The following is an 18,437-nucleotide window of genomic DNA, read 5'->3' as shown; positions in this document are numbered from 1 at the left end:
CTTTACAAGCCTCTTAGGAGAGGTAAGATGAGCCTAGGCCTGGCTTTCTTATGGTAAAACAGCACCATGAACGTGTGCAGAATTCATCTCTGTTGCCCTTGGACTGCTTTCTGTGTTGCCACCTTGGCTGAGAGCGGGCGGGACAAAGGGCTCTTGCTGATTCTATTGTGATTGTAATTGTAACTGCATTTATATAGCGCTTTCTTCCCTGAGGGGAAGTTGAAGCGACATAGATGGCATCCAAATAGAACACAGGCATGCAAACCAGTAGTGAATGTGTTTGTGGGGTGCAAGAAAGGCATCTAGCTGAGGTTTATGAAGGAGAAAGGAATTGTGTGTGTGCTTGTGTGCCTGGGCATGTATGGAGAGAGTGTGTCTGCGCGTTTGTGTGTGTGCGGAGGGAGTGTCCCACCGTTTTGCCGTTCCCAAGTGCTGAACATCGCACCTGTTACTTATTACCCGATTAGTAGACCTCGGAAAGATGAGAGGCTGAGTCGGTCCTGCCAAGATTTAAAGTCGTGGCGCGCAGGTCATGCACAAATAAGAGCAGCGAGCGCACCTCTTACTGAACCATGGATGTTAGCACAAAAGGACTGTAAATAATATAATCGATCAAATTAATATCAAATAATTTGCTATATTCATCAGTTAAAGAGAATGAAAAGCAGATGGAATAGATCAACCGTGACTTCAGGGCGGGTCTGAATTTGTAATATCATTGTAAATGGGAGCAATTAAGACATTAATGCAGGAAATTTGAGGACTCTGCAGATGCACTTGATGTGGCTTGTGGTGAGAGTTGTGTTGCTTTATTGCTAGATTTACGCTACTTAACAGGTGCTTTTATGTATGGGCACTGCTTCTAAGGTCTGCGTGCAACCTGAAAGACTCTGGCTTGAATCTTGGTGTGTGTCCACAGCTTTTCATTATTTTGCTGAAAGTAATACCACTCTTTTGAACAATAATGACATTTTTTCTTTTCTGTCAAACGCTGTCTGCATCTCATCCAGGCTTGGATGTCCAGTCTCTAACTGAAAATAGGCCGAATAGCGGTGATAAAATAAATACGTAATTATTCATAATAAAGTATCCAGCTGTTTTTTACTTGAACACAATCTGCCAAGCCTGGGATGCAAGTACATGACATTTAAAGTAGTGATTCTAACGGGGAAAAAGCCTAACTCATTTATCTAGGAAAGTTGTTTTTATTGATATCCACGCCGTGCCTTTTTTCGGTAGATCCAGATGAAATCCGTGTGCTTCTATGCAACTTTTCTAGGTGGAAAATTATCGTGCTGTGGCTAGCTCTTAGTTGAGAGCTGGGCCAGCAGCGTAAAGAGTTTTACCTAAGGAGCGCCACTGCCCGCAGCACTATGTTGGACTTTAACCTGCGGCTTGCAGTCCACGTCCACATATCAGCAACACAAATGGAACCCACTAAGCTGTCTCACTGAAGCGCGCAATCTTTCCCCCTTTGAAGCTGTCCTGGAGCCGCCCACTCGCTCATCATTCCCTTCATCTTCCCCCCTGAAGCCCCCGTCGCTTCCCCTATCATTTCCTCTTTCTCTCCTCCTTATGGCCCCTTTCTCTCTCCTCCTGCCCCGTCCCCTTTCTCTCTCCTCCTGCCTTTCTTCGGGCCCCCTCTCCTCGCACCTGCTCGGAACAGGTAGAGTTGTTGCACTGATAACACTGTCACAAAGCTTGTTCTGTGAACACCTCGCTAAAATCAAACCTGTGCCTCACAAATGCAATCATGAGCCTCTTCTTGGGATGGTGTGGACCGGACGGATCCAGCCGCCCCCGGAGGTGGGTATAAACAGGGAACCGCAGGCCTCTGGCAGGTGAAAGCGCCAGGGAGGGGTATCGTCCTGCACGTGTGCTCTAGGGTGTGGGCAGAGCAGGCATCTACAAGGTGGAAAGGTCAGAGGTAACCTTCCCAGCACACCAACCTCAGTACTGCAATTGGGCAGAGCTGCCCCCTGGATGCAAAAGGGACAACCAAGCTCCTGCGTTGCACACCTGGGCTGAGGCAGAGCAACCCCTGAGAGCGAGTCAGACGAGGCCTTGTCCAGCACACCAGCTTTGGCGCTGTACCCAGAGCTGCCCTCTGGAAGCTGAAGGGACATACCTGCTCCGCTGACAGCGCTGTCCACCGTCCCCAGCGGTCCACATTTGGGCAGAGCACCCACTGAGAACATTTCCGGCGCTGCACAGCCTCCCGGCGCTACATGCCATCCCCGGCGCTGCACAGCATCCCCCGCCCTCCACGCCATCCCCGGTGCTGCACAGCATCCCCGGCGCTGCATTACATCCCCGGCGCTGCACGCCATCCCCGGCGCTGCACAGCCTCCCAGCGCCTCACGCCATCCCCGGTGCTGCACGCCATCCCCGGCGCTGCACAGCATCCCCGGTGCTGCACGCCATCCCCGGCGCTGCACAGCATCCCCGGCGCTGCACAGCCTCCCTGGCACTGTCTCTGAAAGGTGAAGGGTCAGGGACAGGCTCACTCTGCCATCATCCTCAGCAGTTCCCCCTGGAAGGTGCACAGCCTCCGGCGCTGCCATGGGGCTCTTCAGGCGCGATAAGAAGGAGTCCAAGGAGCAGGAGATTGCCCCTGCGGAGCCCATGGCCAGGGACCGGTGCCTGGAGAGCGAGATGACGGTAGGGGGACTTCAGCTACTACGGCAAGGAGAGAGAGGGCGAGTGCGTAAGAGGCTGCTGAGCAGCCTAAAACGGGAGTACTGCGGCCCCGGTGGGTCATTGCATGGGCATGGCCGTGGGAACTCTGTCTCCATGGTCTGTGGGAGCATTGCACCGAGGGCCTCTGGAACACGTGCATCCTCCAAGGAGTATCTGTAGCCACTAGCCAGTGTGCGCACGCGCATTTGGCATTATTTCACTCCTCGTGCATGTTTAAGGATGGGTTAGAATCTATTTGCCTACATACACCATTCTCCTCAGTATTTTATAGTGTCTCTGTTTCTACTGACTCAGTTTGGGAGTTGATGTAAAAGAGGACGGTAATGAGATACTTACACCACAAAACGAGAGGGGGATTCATCCACCACCCATCCTCCACTACGCCCCAATTCTCTCCCCCCACCCAGTTCCTGTCCCACCACCCTCCCCATCAGCGCCTTTTAAGCAGAAGAAGCGCCTTGTCAACGAACTGGAGCAATGACTTGGGACCACGTGTACTGTTCGGTGCTCCGCTGCTCTCTAGCAGACATACATGATATCATACACACACTTATACATACATGTTATAAGCCAATATGAGTACATACATGCAAGCACACACACACACATATATATATATATATATATATATATTGCCATTTATAAATTACAATAACTGATTTAAGTATTAATTATTTTTAAAAAAATCCATTGTTATTTGTAATATGAATACATCTAAGTCACGTAATACAACACATGCTATACATTACATACATTACTAATGCTAAAGGTGTCACATTTGAGAAAGTTAAAACTATTGGCATTGTAAATGACAAAGCTATTAATTTCGCTACTTTCAAAACCAACACATAAATAAAAAAAATTGTCATTTACAATACCAATAGCTCAAACTTTCCTAATGCGAGACCTATTGCATTGCAAATGCTTGTTTGTATTATGGTTTCATGATCTTTAAATACAAGCAGCAAACATAGTATGAAGTGGGTGATCTATGAACCTGACAAGTCATCAGTTATAGCCTAATACATACGTACAAAATGTAATCGTTCTAAATCAGATACACTAATTGTCGGCAAGGGTACTCTATAGAAAGATTGGCAACTATATAATCAAGCTCTGTTGTGGTTCAGGAAGGCAACATTTCCTATGCATACATTACCTTTGATAGCATTTTGTATCATCTTCCCAGGTGCTGGTTAAGTTTAGGGTCATTTCCTGCACGATCATTGATTTTCATTGTAACACTATTCTTTCCTAAGCTATGAACATGATGAAATAAAATGTATTAATTAATAGTCTTGCTGTACCATAGGAGTTAAGTCACACAGGGGTGTGGAATTTAATAAAATATCTACTTGTCCATGGGGCAGGTTGCTTCATAAATCTACTTGTCCTGTAACAAAATCCACTTGTCCCTTTGGTGCCATGTAGTGCAGGGACAAATTATGGCAGCAATCTCATTATAAGAGCTCTGATATAGCCTCTCTGATTATGCCAGGGCTCCTACCATAGTACTGTTTGAATGCTTGCAATACCCTTACGTTGCCACATTTCTGCAGATCTACATACTGGGGCTGAAGGTAGTGGTAAGCATTAGTTACACGGTTAGGATGCCCTTTTGAGTCTGTGCAAACCCACTAACTTGTATGCTTTAAAGCTTTTCAACAGCTCTTCTCTTATCTTTTCCCATACTGAGAAATGTTGGAAATTTACTCCTGACAATGGCAGATGTAAACCTTCTTCCAGAGTTGCGGAAAAAAGTGGTTGGAGGGAACTTGCAAACACTCAGATTTTCACATGATCAAATCTACACATGCACATTTGCTCATGCTAAAATGTAGTTCACAAGTATTTTCTAGGAGTACTATTTCTTGTCCTACTTCAGTAAATTCTTGGGAATTAAGGAAAGCTGTATAGCTGCACTTAATGCAAGGACATATACCATGGGTGCACTTTTGAGACTTTCTTTAATAATGGAGCCCCTGATTTGGTCTGGCATTGACCATTATCTTTTGTGTTTATTAATTCTGTCTCTCATTCTGCTCTTTCACAAGGAGCATATCGGCACACTAAGTAGTTTTGTTCAGTGCCAGTACTTACTGTGGCAGTGTGTGCTTTTTGAGACCAATTTTTTTTTGCTTTTGCCAATGTGTGTTATAATGGTGAGGGCCCGACAACTCCCACACCAATAAGGTTGTAAAAAAACCATGCTAAAACAAGTCACACATTGACAAAACTAATTGAGTGGGGCGATATGCCTTCCGTCTAGTTTGCGTTCTGTAGTCCTGGCGTAAGGTAGTTTAGTGATATTTACTTTCTAAAGCAAATCAGGATTTTCATTGAAAGGTTGGGCAAAGGGATGAAAAGTAGCACTATGTGCTACTTTGCATCAAGGGGTCATTCCATAGGTGAATAATGGGTGTTTATTTCTGCAAGCACCTATGAGTATTGATGCACATATTTCTCTATTAGCAGTTTTAGAAAAGGATTTAAACCAAAACTTCATGCTTCCTTGAAGCAGGTGTGACGGAGGAGATACATTTCAGTTTGTCCATACTTTTCAAACTTTGCATGTGTGCTGAGTTATACAGCAGACATACAGAGTGGGTAAAATAGTAAAACATCGTTTTTAACCTATTCTTGATAGCATGCACACCCTCATGCACCATGGTGCACAAGTGTGTGTTGGGGGATGGCAGCCTCAAATGCACCAGCGCTGGGTGGGAGGAAAAGCAGCGCCATATCATGGTAGCAATAACACCGTTTTTTTCACACTCCACTTGACGCGATGCAGTGCTGCATTTTTGGTGCTGCATTGCGTCAAAAGTTTGCAATAAGGAAAAGGTGTATAGCTAGCTAATTGGTGCAGAACATAACTAAATCTCTCTACAATTCACAGAACCACCCTATAGTAACAAATATATATATATACCAGTATATTACAAAACATATTTTTTATTTTCTTCTTTTATGTAGAGCTCTTAATCAGCTTTGTAATTTGTTTAAACTTCTTAAATATATCTTATTCAGTTTCAATCATTTCATATAAGACTTTTGTTTGGAGACAACACGATTGCAATTATTCCTTATACGATAGACATAAGGATGATGGAGGCAGTGCGGCAGGTGTCCACTACGCGTGTTTCGGCATACGTGTCTTCATCAGGTAGCCGTCTATTGCACAAAAAGGGGCTTGAACACGATACTTGATGATGCAAAATGAAAGATCTAGAACTTCATATGTATCGTGGTAACTAGATGCTGCGCGATGACTATTATCCTATAAGGATGATTAGGCTCCAAAGAATACAGCTTCAAATGTAAAAACGAGTTCTGCTTAGATGGTGCAGGCGTGGTACATATATAGGCTGCAGCTGCTAAAGTATTCAGTTATAGATACTGTTGGTTTTCTTCGTCCAAAAACTAATGAAAGTAGTACGCAAGTAAGATGCCAAATTTACGAAAGATAATAACGCTTGGCTCGGCTTCGGACGGGTGCATTCCCCTTTGTAGATATGGAGATGGTCATATACACCTCATTCCGCTCGATGTGGACGTAACAGCCTAATCGGGCTCCTTAGGTTTTAGTTTTTAGACTCTTCCAGATATATCCTTCAAGCCAATTGGAAAGGCGTACGTTGACAGCACATTTATAAGTTAAAATAAATGGTATGCCATCTTTATCCGTTGCATATTTATGCACATCTATGAGGTCAGCGTGCCATTGATGATTAAGGACCCGATTTATAATTTGGCGTAGGGGTTTTTACTCCCTCAGGGTAACAGAGTAAATTACTGCTTCCCCACTATCCAAATTTAGAAATGACCAACACGCCCGTGGTGATTTATAGGCATTGGCAACAACTGAACTTACAGCAGGTCCTGTTAATGCTTTTTTAAGTTTTATGCATGGCTCCATCAAAATTACAGAGTCGCCCGTCAAACGTATGTTTTTATTTTCAAAGAAAATTCTTTATTGAAAATATAATTATTTTTTAAAATGTATATGTAGGAACTGGGGTCGCCAGTTCCCCGGGGGTAGCCTGGCACGAGCAGGTAGGCACCCGAAAGCTTATGTGTTAAGTGACTACACAGCACACACTCCCTGAGACAATAAAAGGCACGCAATGACTGACGCCACTCCAGTGTGTTTGATTAAAAATCAAAGAACTTTTATGTAAGATTAAGGTTCAGGAGTGGAAAATCACAGTATCATTTGGTCTTTAAAGCATTTCATAGGAGGGGAGAAAAGGGAGCAGTTCAATATCCAATTTAACCTGTTGCAATAACATTCCATGAAAGCATTAGCATTTCATCAGTTAACAGTGAACATTTCCTGAAAGAATTAGCATCTCATTAAACAGGAGCAAACATTTCCTTAGGTATGAACGAAATCTCCGTTTCATCAAGTGAGTTACCTGTTCAGTAGGTAAACAATTAACAAGGGTGAACACTTCTATAGCAAATGTCCACAGGTTTTCAGGTGGGTAACCTAATTAACCTCTCACCCAACAAGGGTGAACATTACCTAAAACTCCTTAGCCGGAATAAACACATCCTTCAGCAGGAATAAACAGTGCAGTTAATGAGGATAGACCAGTTCATTAAATGTAGAACATTTCATGCAGAATAAACATGTCATCAATCAGAGGGAACACCCCATAAGGTAAACATGACAATTTCATCATCAATGCAGCCTCTCTTAATAATCGTTTGCCTGCAGGAGTAAAGGGGTGTGATTCTTTAATCACCACAGCATATCGCAATAACCCTGTCAGGAAAGAAAATAGCGTTTCTCTACACAACAGTCAACATTCCAGTAGATAACTGTAGGCTTCCTTTAGCATCTCATTAACCTGGAATCAACCATGCCCATGGTGAGAAGGAGCATAGATACACTAGGCATTAATATCTTCATTCCAGCATTGCATTAAAAGGTTAAACATTTCCTCTTGTCAGGCATCAGCATGGTCATAACTAGGAGTAAAACCTTTCCAGAGGTACAGATAAACATTACATCCACTAGGAACACCTCAGCAGATCAGAATAATTCTGACCTAAGGTCATTTGAGGCAAGTCAGAACAGTGCCTACAGTAACATGAGCATTTCTTCAAGTACCACATTAAAGCATTTTCATGGAAGCCTTTTAAAATGCATTTCCTGAAAAATGGCAAAACATTTCATTACGTACTTTCAGTAAAGTAGAAAAATAACACAGCCTGTCACGTTATACCAATCAGCAGGCCAAAAGGGTACTGTCATAAACCATGGACTAGCTTGCAGGAAGCAATTACAAACATTTCCTCTTGTAAATAACAGTTTAGTAGCCAGGGTCAAATCATCAAAATAGTACTGGCATTACCATTTCCAACCACAGTAACAGTGCCCTAGCCAGGGGTAACTTTTCTTAGCTGAGGGCCCCACTGTGTCTTTTGGGAGCCCTGGCCCAGTTCACACGGGCCTTCTCCGGCCTAATTGGGGCCAACGGGGCCCATTTACCAGTTTTCCATGGTGCTATTTCCCAGTTCAGGGAGTGCAGGGGCCAACGAGGCTCAATTTCAACTTTCCCCCGGGGAGGGGCGAACTCGGGGCCTTCTCCGGCCTCCCGCCCACCTCCCCGAGGTTTACCTGACTCTTCGGGCCACTCCGGGCCCCTGGCGGTGATCTCTGGTGGGAGGGGGAGGCTCTGGCCCTCCCGCGGGCCTCACACGGCCTGGGGATTCCTTCTGGCTCCACCGGGGCTGACTCCAGCTGATGGGAGGCCCTCCGGTGAAGAAATGCTCTGTTCCCGGGCCCGTGATGACGTGGGCGGCCCGGGAACCAATCAGCAGGCAGCTGGGGCGGGCGTGGCCGGGTCAGCCAATCGCTGCGCGGCACCGGATGGGGGCGTGGCTAGGGACGCCGCATGCCCTGTCACGTGACGCAGGTGAAGGCTTCAGGCCTTGTCCGGCCTGACAGGAATCCGCGGCGGCCTACCTCAGAAACCGGGGCCGCTGTGGGGGATCATCCAATCTGGGGCCGGGCTGCGGCGGTGATGGTGGGCCCACAGAAGGCCTCAGCAGGCCCGGTACGTAACGTCCTGGGACAGCGCCTCCCCCGGAGGCACATCGCGATCGCGGCGGCCCTCTCCTGGAACTGAGGGCCGCCGGGGGCAAACTACAGCTCTCCACAGGGCAGCCCTGGCTGCACGGACCACTGGGGCCACGGCGGTGAGTACCCTCGCCGATTAGCGCCTCAGAAACAGCGCGCTTTAGGTCCGGTCGGCGTTTGCAGCGCCTCAGGGCAGTACAGCGCTTGGGGGCAAAATATAGCGCTTCGAGGAGGCGGCGCTCCCAGGCACACAGGTAGCGCTGGGCAATGCGCAGGATACAGCGCTTGACAGGGATAGCGCTTCTCAGGAAAGCACCGCGCTGCTCAAGGGGGCAATTACCACAGCGCTCCGGGCAACAGCAGTCTCTGGCAGAATCAGCGCTGGGGCAGTTTCCACAACAGTGCTCCAGGGCAGCAATCCTCTCTCAAATTCCAGCGCTTATCAAGGGGCAATTACAGCAGTCTCAGTAGGATAGGTAGCTCAGGGGGCTAGCGCTATGAAGGAGGAGCGCTTAGCAGTACAGGCTAACAATTCAGGCAGGACAGCGCAGGCCAATACCTGGTTGACTCCCAGCAGTCATGAGGTAATTTGAAGGGCTTCTTTTTCTTGGTGCTTGATGGTTTCTGCGCCCTTGTAAATATCAGTCCCTTGTTTCTTGATTATTGAAGGGGGGGTTGAGTTGGGGGCCTGCAGGCAGTCTTCCTCTGCAGGTCACTGTAGATGGACCCTGGGGTTCCCTAGCGCCGGGCCAGATCAGGGGGCTAGTCTAGGACACCTCACCCAGCTTAAGAGGCAGCACCTAAATCCTGTCACTCCCAGTAGCATAGGTTCCTAACTAGGCCCTCCCGCCTAAAACTCCTGCGTGGGTTCCCCAGGTCAGTGATGCCCCAACTGACTGGAAAGTTTTCCCTCCCTTGCTTATATAGGCCAGGTCAGGTGACCACCCTCTAAGGCGGCAAAACTAAGCTGCGCCCTTATTCTAGAAGGTGCCAGGAGCTTCCCTAATTTAACTGTGGGCAGGCAAGGCAGGCTGGAATGGCAACATTGTTTGGAGTACCTGCCAGCTCCTGGCAACTAGAATGCGCCTTAACAAGACCACACTGCAGTAAGAGGGGTCAGTGGCAGCCATGTTGAGGGAAGAGGGCACCTATACCTTACATTGGTTTTAACAATACACAGAGCATTACAACTTCGCAGGGCCTATACAAATACATTATAAAGGGGGGACATCATGAATTAGGGGACGCAAAAAGCAAAACATTTCTGTGAAAAGGGCCAAGTCCAACAGTATAAAAATGCATACAACATTTTTCACTGCCCCTTACAGCAAGGGTTTTTCTGGTGTGATGGGCAGTGAAAACTGACCTGTATGTCTGGGAGGACATACAGGCCAACCGCCCACAGCCATACTCTTATCAGGCCATCAGAGGGGTGTAACCACGCCGGAGATGGAGTGGTCTCCACTGCGGTTACATCAATGGACCTTCTACATTTAAATCAGGCAGACGGACCATTATCTTGGCCATAAGCATATCTTTAGCCTCAAGATATAAATCATTACCTTAGTCCAGTGAAGAGTGTAGAATTTCTTTGAAAGCATTTGCATGCACTGTTACCTAATGTATGAGCATCTTCTCCTGAGAAACCATTCCACTTCATGTTTTTTGTTGTTGTGAATTTAGCTTTCTTTGTAAAATGTGTCTACCCCTCCAAAACTACTAATCCACAAGGGGTTGTAATAAACTCCGTGGAAAAGCTTCTGCATCCTTTCATTTCTTGAATACAAAAAATGCCCACTATCCTAAATCTTCAGTCTATCTTAATTTAATTTTTTTGTGGTATCAGGATATTAAGATGCTGTAATATTTTTTATTATGCATGGTTGCTTATGTTACTTTTCAGATCCAGGCCAGGTGAACTCCGGCACATACAGGGCTGTTCTGTCAAATCCACATCCGCTTCCTGGATTCGGTATGATGCACAAAAGGGGTCCCCCTCCCGACGTCCCCAACTCTGGACGTGACACAGAGTAATGAGGCAATCAGGTGAGGGAAAAAAGGGTGTAGGGAGGGGTCCGCGGGGAGAGGGAGACCTGTAACAAAAAGAACACAGTGTAAATACAACACACTAATCCTTCTACTCTCGTAAGGTCTCACTAGAGCGGAACTAGTACCTGGGATCTAGCTGCTGAACACTTTGCTCCCCAGGATATCAACTTGTGGTCGTCTACAGAGATACTTCGATCCAAATACACAATGTCTCTACAACAGAAAAGCATGAAAGATTAACCTCCCTTTCACAGCCACAAACAGTCAATAATCTCCTGTATTGCATTCATACCTACCCACAACAGGGTACTCTCTAGCAACCCGTAAGTTCCACAAAACTCAGGAAGCCACCCCACACAGCAGGATAGGGACAGCTATCAAACAAGATCCGAATAAGGAGCACAGCATCCAAATGGCCAGACAGGGATGAGTTTCTGGAATTCAAATGATGAGCAAGAAAAAATAATAAACCCAAAGTCAAAAGGAAGGCGGCTTCCATACATAGCATACAAGTCATCAGGCTCCCAAAGGGTCAGCGCTTACCTCAGCGCGAATCCACAACTAGAATAGGATCTCCCTGGCGCTTACGTCAGCGCAAAAAGCGAAAATGTATCCCTTGCGCTATCCAGCGCGCGAACTATACACAAAGTACTGGTGCTCCCCAGCGCTTACGTCAGCGTGGGAAGACCGAGCTCGATCCAGACAGGTAGCGCTGAATAAACAGACGGCCCAGCCGGGCTTCAACGAGGTAGAGCAGCGCAACTCTCAGCAGAGAACAGAAATCCAAACAGGAATGAAGAGATTGCCCCAGCAACCATGAGTACAACGAACAGAGCAGAATAGGAACCACCAAGCAGCTTGACTCCACGGTAGGGACAGGATTACGCGCACTTCCTGTGCACTCTTGCTGACCTATATAAGTTAAGCTCCTCCCCTACTTTCCCAAGCATGCTGGGAGACGTAGTCCGCACATATAGAACATTGCGTAGGCGCATCAGATCAACTCCTGACATGTTCATTTTGGAGCAGTGAGCTAGCAAGATAGACTGGATTGCTTTCTAGAGTATTAACCAGTGGCAGGAATTTATTTGTGTTAATTTTTTGACATTTCATCTGAGACATATTGTACACTATGCTGCTTATAGATTTTGATATTACAGTATTCTTGTATCCACAGATAGGAGATTCCTGAACACATAATACGACGAAGAGTAATGAAGACATTTTGACAATACTTGAAAGGTATCTAATACTCAAGAAGAACAAGAAATGATGCCAAATAGTAATAAGAAAAAGGAAAAATCAGTAGGAGACAGAGAATCACGTACACAAACAGACACAGCCTGCAAGAACATGAAGTGCAATCCGGCTGCTTCAAGAGGCTGACGACATCCATGCTGCTGGACTCAAAAGATTGAAATAATTAACATCACAAAAATTAAACTGGCAGAACACATCCAGTATTAAAATATGCTAGATACCACCATTTATCTTAGATAATTATTAGGTAGTTACAACAATGCTAGCCTCTCTAACATGATAATATAAAGACTGTGATGTTAATCCACCATAAACACTGTTTGGCTGGCCCCTATAATCCGTACATTATTCTAGAATATAAAGACTTGGTAATGAGTTTTTTTCTTTTTGTGTGTATTTTATAAATATTCTCCTAAAAATATATTATTTAGATAAGCTGTGAGTTCGCAGTTCTACTTGAAAAGTTCTTAACGCAGGTTGAAGACAGGTCATTATAGGAAGACAATGCATATGTTATCAGTGGTACAAGGATTCCAGTAACTATTTAACATTCTTAATAAGAACACAAGCCCTTCAAATACTACACATATCAAGTGAATATTAAAATATAGTTAGTGGTTCAGGAACCATAATGGTAAGTCAGCAAACTCATGGCATAATATGATTTATGCCAAAATATAGCCAACACTTAGACTCTAAACCCCAAAGTAAAACACATACAATGGAAGACACGCTTTAGGTTCTGCTCAGTGCTAAAGTAGCATCACCAACAATGCACAGTGTGAAACCCATAAGGACACCGTTAATGTGGCAATAGTGTTCATCAGCAATTCACAACTAAGAGTTCATTATTAAAGAGAAGAAACAACATAAAGGTTCTGTGTTTATGAGAACATTTTTATTAATTTATTATTACTTCACTGACACCAGTAACAACTCAACAGAAAATTCATTTTGGTGTAATGAATGTAAGATGGCCTTTAATGAGTCATCGACTCTGTGGAGCAAATATTGCACGCAAAAAACAGAAAATACAGACACAAGTAGTGAAAATGGAAAGTGCTTTACTCACACAGGAAACCTAAAGATCCATCAGCAAACACTCACAAGGGAAAAACCATACACATGCAGTGAATGTGGTGAGGGGTTTACTTATGCATCAGAGCTAACCATCCATCTGCGATGGCACACAGGAGAAAAGCCAAACACTTGTCAAGAATGTGGAAAGAGCTTTAGTACATACTCAAATCTAAAGAGGCACTACCTAACACATACAGGAGAAAAACCACACACATGTAGTGAATGTGGAAAGAGCTTTAGTACATCCTCAAATCTAAAGAGCCACTACCTAACACATACAGGAGAAAAACCACACACATGCAGTGAATGTGGAAAGAGCTTTACTCATTTACCAGATGTAAAGGTCCACCAGCGTATACATACAGGGGATAATCATTACACTTGCAGTGAATGTGGAAAGAGCTTTAGTAGAGCATCCATACTAACCATCCATCTGCGGCAGCATACTGGAGAAAAACCCTACACTTGCAGTGAATGTGGAAAGAGCTTTTGTAGCTTGATGCAGCTAAAACGCCACCAGCTAACACACACAGGAGAAAAACCATACCCATGCAGTGAATGTGGAAAGAGGTTTACTGCGGCATCATGCTTAGCAATCCATGTGCGATGGCATACAGGAGAAAAACCATACACTTGCAGTGAATGTGGAAAGAGCTTTCGTACATCTGCAAATCTAAAGAGCCACCAGCTAACACACACCGGGGGGAAACCATACACATGCAGTGAATGTGGAAAGAGTTTTACTGAAGCATCAGCGGTAAGGAAACACCAGCGAATCCACACAGGGGAAAAACCTTTCACTTGTAGTGAATGTGGAAAGAGCTTTACTGTAGCATCAAATGTAAGGAAACACCAGCTAATTCACACAGGGGAAAAACCATACACTTGCAGTGAATGTGGAAAGAGCTTTAGTAGCTCTGCACATCTAAAGAGCCACCAGCGAACACACACAGGGGAAAAACCATACACTTGCAGTGAATGTGGAAAGAGCTTTAGTAGCTCTGCACATCTAAAGAGCCACCAGCGAACACACACAGGGGAAAAACCATTCACATGCAGTGAATGTGGAAAGCGCTTTCGTAGCTCTGCACATCTAAAGAGCCACCAGCGAACACACACTGGGGAAAAACCATACACATGCAGTGAATGTGGAAAGGGCTTTACTCAGACATCAGCCCTAACCATCCATCTGCGAAGGCATACAGGAGAAAAACCATACACATGCAGTGAATGTGGAAAGAGCTTTATTATTGCATCCGACCTAAACATCCATCTGCGACGGCATACAGGAGAAAAACCATACATATGCAGCAAATGTGGAAAGAGCTTTACTGACGCATCAGCTTTAAGGATCCACAAGCGAATACACATGGGAGAAAAACCTTACACTTGCAGTGAATGTGGAAAGAGCTTTATTATCTCCTCACATCTACAGAGCCACCAGATAACACACACAAAGAAAAAACCATACACATGTAGTGAATGTGGAAAGAGCTTTACTGAAGCTACAGCTTTAAAGATCCACAAGCGAACACACACAGGAGAAAAACCATACAGATGCAGTGAATGTGGAAAAAGGTTTACTCAACTATCACATGTAAGGAGACACGAGCGAATGCACACAGGAGAAAAAACATATACATGCAATGAATGTGGAAAGAGCTTTCGTATATCTGCAACTCTAAAGAGCCACCAGCTAACACACACAATGGAAAAACCATACACATGAAGGGATGTGGAATGAACTTTACGCGCTTATCAACTATAAAGGGCCATCAACGCAAGCACACAGGAAAAACCATACACATGGAGTGAATCTGGAAATTCCTTCACTTGTGGGTCAATCCTAACCATCCTTCTGCAAAGGCATGTAGCAGAGAAACCATGCACTTGTATTGAATGTAGAACGAATTTTGTAAATCCATGCATCCAAAGAGCCACCATCTAACACGCAGAGGAAATAAACATACAAATGCAGAGAATGTGGAAAGAGATTTACACAAGCCTCAGACCTAACCATCCATCTGTGATGGCATACAGAAGAAAATGCATAGAAATACAGTGAATGTTGAAAGAGCTTTAGCAAATCCGTACATCTTAAGAGTCAGTAGCTAACATAGAAATGGAAAAACACACATGCAGTGGATGTTGAAAGAGCTTTACTCAAGCATAAGTCCTAACCATCTATCAGTGAAGGCATTCAGAAGAATACCCATTCAAATGTATTGAAGGTGGAATGGGCTTTGCTAGCTCAACATACCTAAAATGACCCTAGCAATCACACATAGGAAAAACAACATAAAATATGTAGGATGTTTCAGTTATTCATAAAATGTAAGACACCTTCTATAAACCACAGATATAGTTAATGAGGGAAGAACTTGCATGATTTATTATGCCTAGTGGTCAATTAGTGAACACACAAAGTGTAAATAACATTCTGTTGTAATGGGTGTGAGAAAAGCTTCCATGTTTTTTCCATCTATATATGCATCGGCAAGTTTTCACACAGAAATCTCATACAGGAGCATCGTATAGGGTGGGTTTCAGTCTTTCCTTAAATTATAAGTCACTGTCACCAACACATCTTGGAAAATAATTTTGGCTACAGTAAATGTGAGAGGCTTTCATTTACTTTTCAACATTCAGAGTTATTAGGTTTATGAAGAAACTGTGTCCTGACCTTTCCGATGTCAGGTGAGGTTCAACATTGCTCTTTCTAGGTTTGGAAAAACTCAATATGTTGAAGCGACCCTCCCACTGTGGAAGTTGTCTTTTCACACTGTAAAGAGAGGTAGCTCTTTGATCCTGTTACTCAATGTATTGGTAACCTTTGACATTGTTGACCATGGGGTACATTTTTCTATTTCATTCGTGTTCATTCGAGGCCTTAATGAACTATGTTATCATTAAGTTCCAAGTATATTTCAATGTATAACCTTTGTTATTTTTGTAGGATAATAATAGGTAACCATGTAGTATGGTCCTACATTTCCATCATGGTGTTCTGATCATATCATAAACCACAAGGCTAAAGGCGATGTGGTTTGTAAATATCACCAGGTCCCTCAGATGGCAATGTAGGGTCATATCATAAACATTAGCCAGTTTGTATTTTATATTTTACATGAATATTTTGTCAGTTGGGTTAAAAAATGTATTGTTTTTCAAATGGGAATGTTTACTAAAAACTGTAAGTGAAGTCTGGTTAAGGGTGAGATTGTTAATGCTGTTCTCCTGATTCATTAATTAAAATAAGAACGGCCAGCTGTGAGTTTTCATGATTGGAATATTAAATCAACAAAATGCAATAGTAAAGCTCTGCAGGCTGGTTTGAGTCTGCCCACTTGCTAATGAAACCCATATTTCATAGGGACCCATGAAATGCCTCCAAAACCCCATGGGGTCAGTATAAGATCATATTACAGGATAACCTGCTATGTGTTTGTCTTCGATTAAAGTATGATGTGATTTCATTACTCGGATCTGGGAATTCTGTATGATTGTAAATAGAAGAGTACAATGTGTTGAGGATAGGATACACCAATCTTTTTTATGTATATTGTTTTTCTTTTTTTAGGAAAAATGATGTGTAGGGTGATCGGATGTCACCATTTGGCGAATACCTTTCAAGTCTTAGACTTTCTTTTAAAAATCCTTTTAAAAGGTCTGTCAGTTTCTATTGAAAAAGAACCATGATTATAATACTTACAATGCACAAATAAATTAAATCCAGACCTTTCAAGCAGCTTCCACATGACATTGACTCATCTGGCCATCCTCATGGTGTCCCACTACTTATATTTAATAGACAAAAATTATTCTGAATGCATTTTTTAACTTAAAAAACATTTATGTTCATTCATGGTTAGTAATCTTGTCATATCTGTAAACAACAATATCCATTATAAGACTTTTCTCTTGTGCACAGATTACACTTTAGTATAGATATTGTCTTCTTTGAGCATCATTGTGCAATACTATTAAAAGGATTTTATATTAAAACATTTTGTCTTATTAAACAGCAATTTTAACTTTCATAGCACTCTGACTGTTGTGAACACTCGGGCACAATAATGCTTACGGGGACATAAATGCATTTGTTTTGTTTCTTATAAACTGCAGAAGAAGCAGCCAATCTTTGTAAAACCCTGTCAGCTATTTATCGGGCCCCCAAAGCGAGAGTGCTTGTGAACGGGACGCTGACGCATCCAGTACTGATTAGGCGGGGCACTAGGCAAGGGGGCCAGTTGTCACCACTCTAGTTTGATCTGTATATAGAACCTCTCCCCCGTTCTCCCCCTTGAAAAACAATCCTGGCTGCCTTGTCGACTCGAGGTCGGCAAAGGGTGCCGACCTCGAGTGCCCCTCTTTCTCAGATGACATCCACTTGGCTTGTGGGCTCCTCCTCTGCGTCCTCCTACCGCCTCTCCAGACTCCGAACGGCTCCGTAAGCCGATCCCGCCATACACCACCGGCGTAGTAAGACCGGTAAATCTTACTGTTTAATGTGCCCGCTCTGGTCTTCACAAACAAAATAGCGGCGGATAAGAAATCACTGCTTCCTCAGACTACTTGCACCCACTCGCCAGACTCCACTCGGTAAAGAAAACCCCTGCAAACACCACCAGACTCGGGAGACACTCGCAGCCTGCAACTAGCTGGCCACCATGTTTTCTCTTCCTAAAATACAACAAGGGGGGAGCCATTGTGTTGCTTATATTATGGTCATTGCGCACCAGTCGTTCATGGTGCAGGGTTGCAATTTATGAGTGTAAGAGAGAGAGCCACTGCCGGCTGCTAGTGTATCTATGGGAGGTGAGCGCATTGGTGTGGCGCCGTGGCTAGGGTGAACACAAGAGGTGTGGCGCCGCGGCTAGGGTGACTGACTACGGAATCTGGTGATCGCGGTTCGATCCCCGGCACATTAACCCAGCACCATGTGACTCTGGGCAATAGCTTGCTTAATCTTCCTGACGGCCCCCAGCGCCTAGAGACCCTTACGGGTGATGATTGTGCGCTTTACAAATGTGGATTATTATTATGGGCGCTTTATACGCCAATTGGTGCTTTTTATGCTCTCTCCATAGCATATTCTGGTATTCTAAAAAGAAGTTCCATTTACTTCCGTATTCCCATGTGGATGAGGAGACAAAATATTGTTTTGAAAGGAATTGGGGGTCGACTAAGAACGAGATTGTTTGGGATGCATACAAGGCATTTTTGCGAGGAGACTAGGAGCTTTGGCAGCTAGGAA

General features: G+C 44.3%; 1 pseudogene across 1 annotated transcript in view; it reads left to right on the top strand.

Annotated features, from left to right (window-relative positions):
• The window catches only part of LOC147700376 (uncharacterized), a 75,266-nt pseudogene extending 58,081 nt beyond the window's left edge, over nucleotides 1–17,185 (top strand). The window contains exons 3-4 of the transcript XR_015299412.1: nucleotides 10,695–10,837; nucleotides 12,018–17,185. The product of XR_015299412.1 is annotated as an uncharacterized LOC147700376 (transcript). The remainder of the gene's footprint in view (nucleotides 1–10,694; nucleotides 10,838–12,017) is intronic.
• The last annotated feature ends 1,252 nt before the right edge of the window (nucleotides 17,186–18,437 follow it).

Source organism: Lissotriton vulgaris, chromosome 8 (genome assembly GCF_964263255.1).
Source record: "Lissotriton vulgaris chromosome 8, aLisVul1.2, whole genome shotgun sequence".
Lineage (NCBI taxonomy): Eukaryota > Metazoa > Chordata > Amphibia > Caudata > Salamandridae > Lissotriton > Lissotriton vulgaris.
Note: the sequence above shows the minus strand (reverse complement) of the source record. Positions and strands in the feature narration are given on the sequence as shown.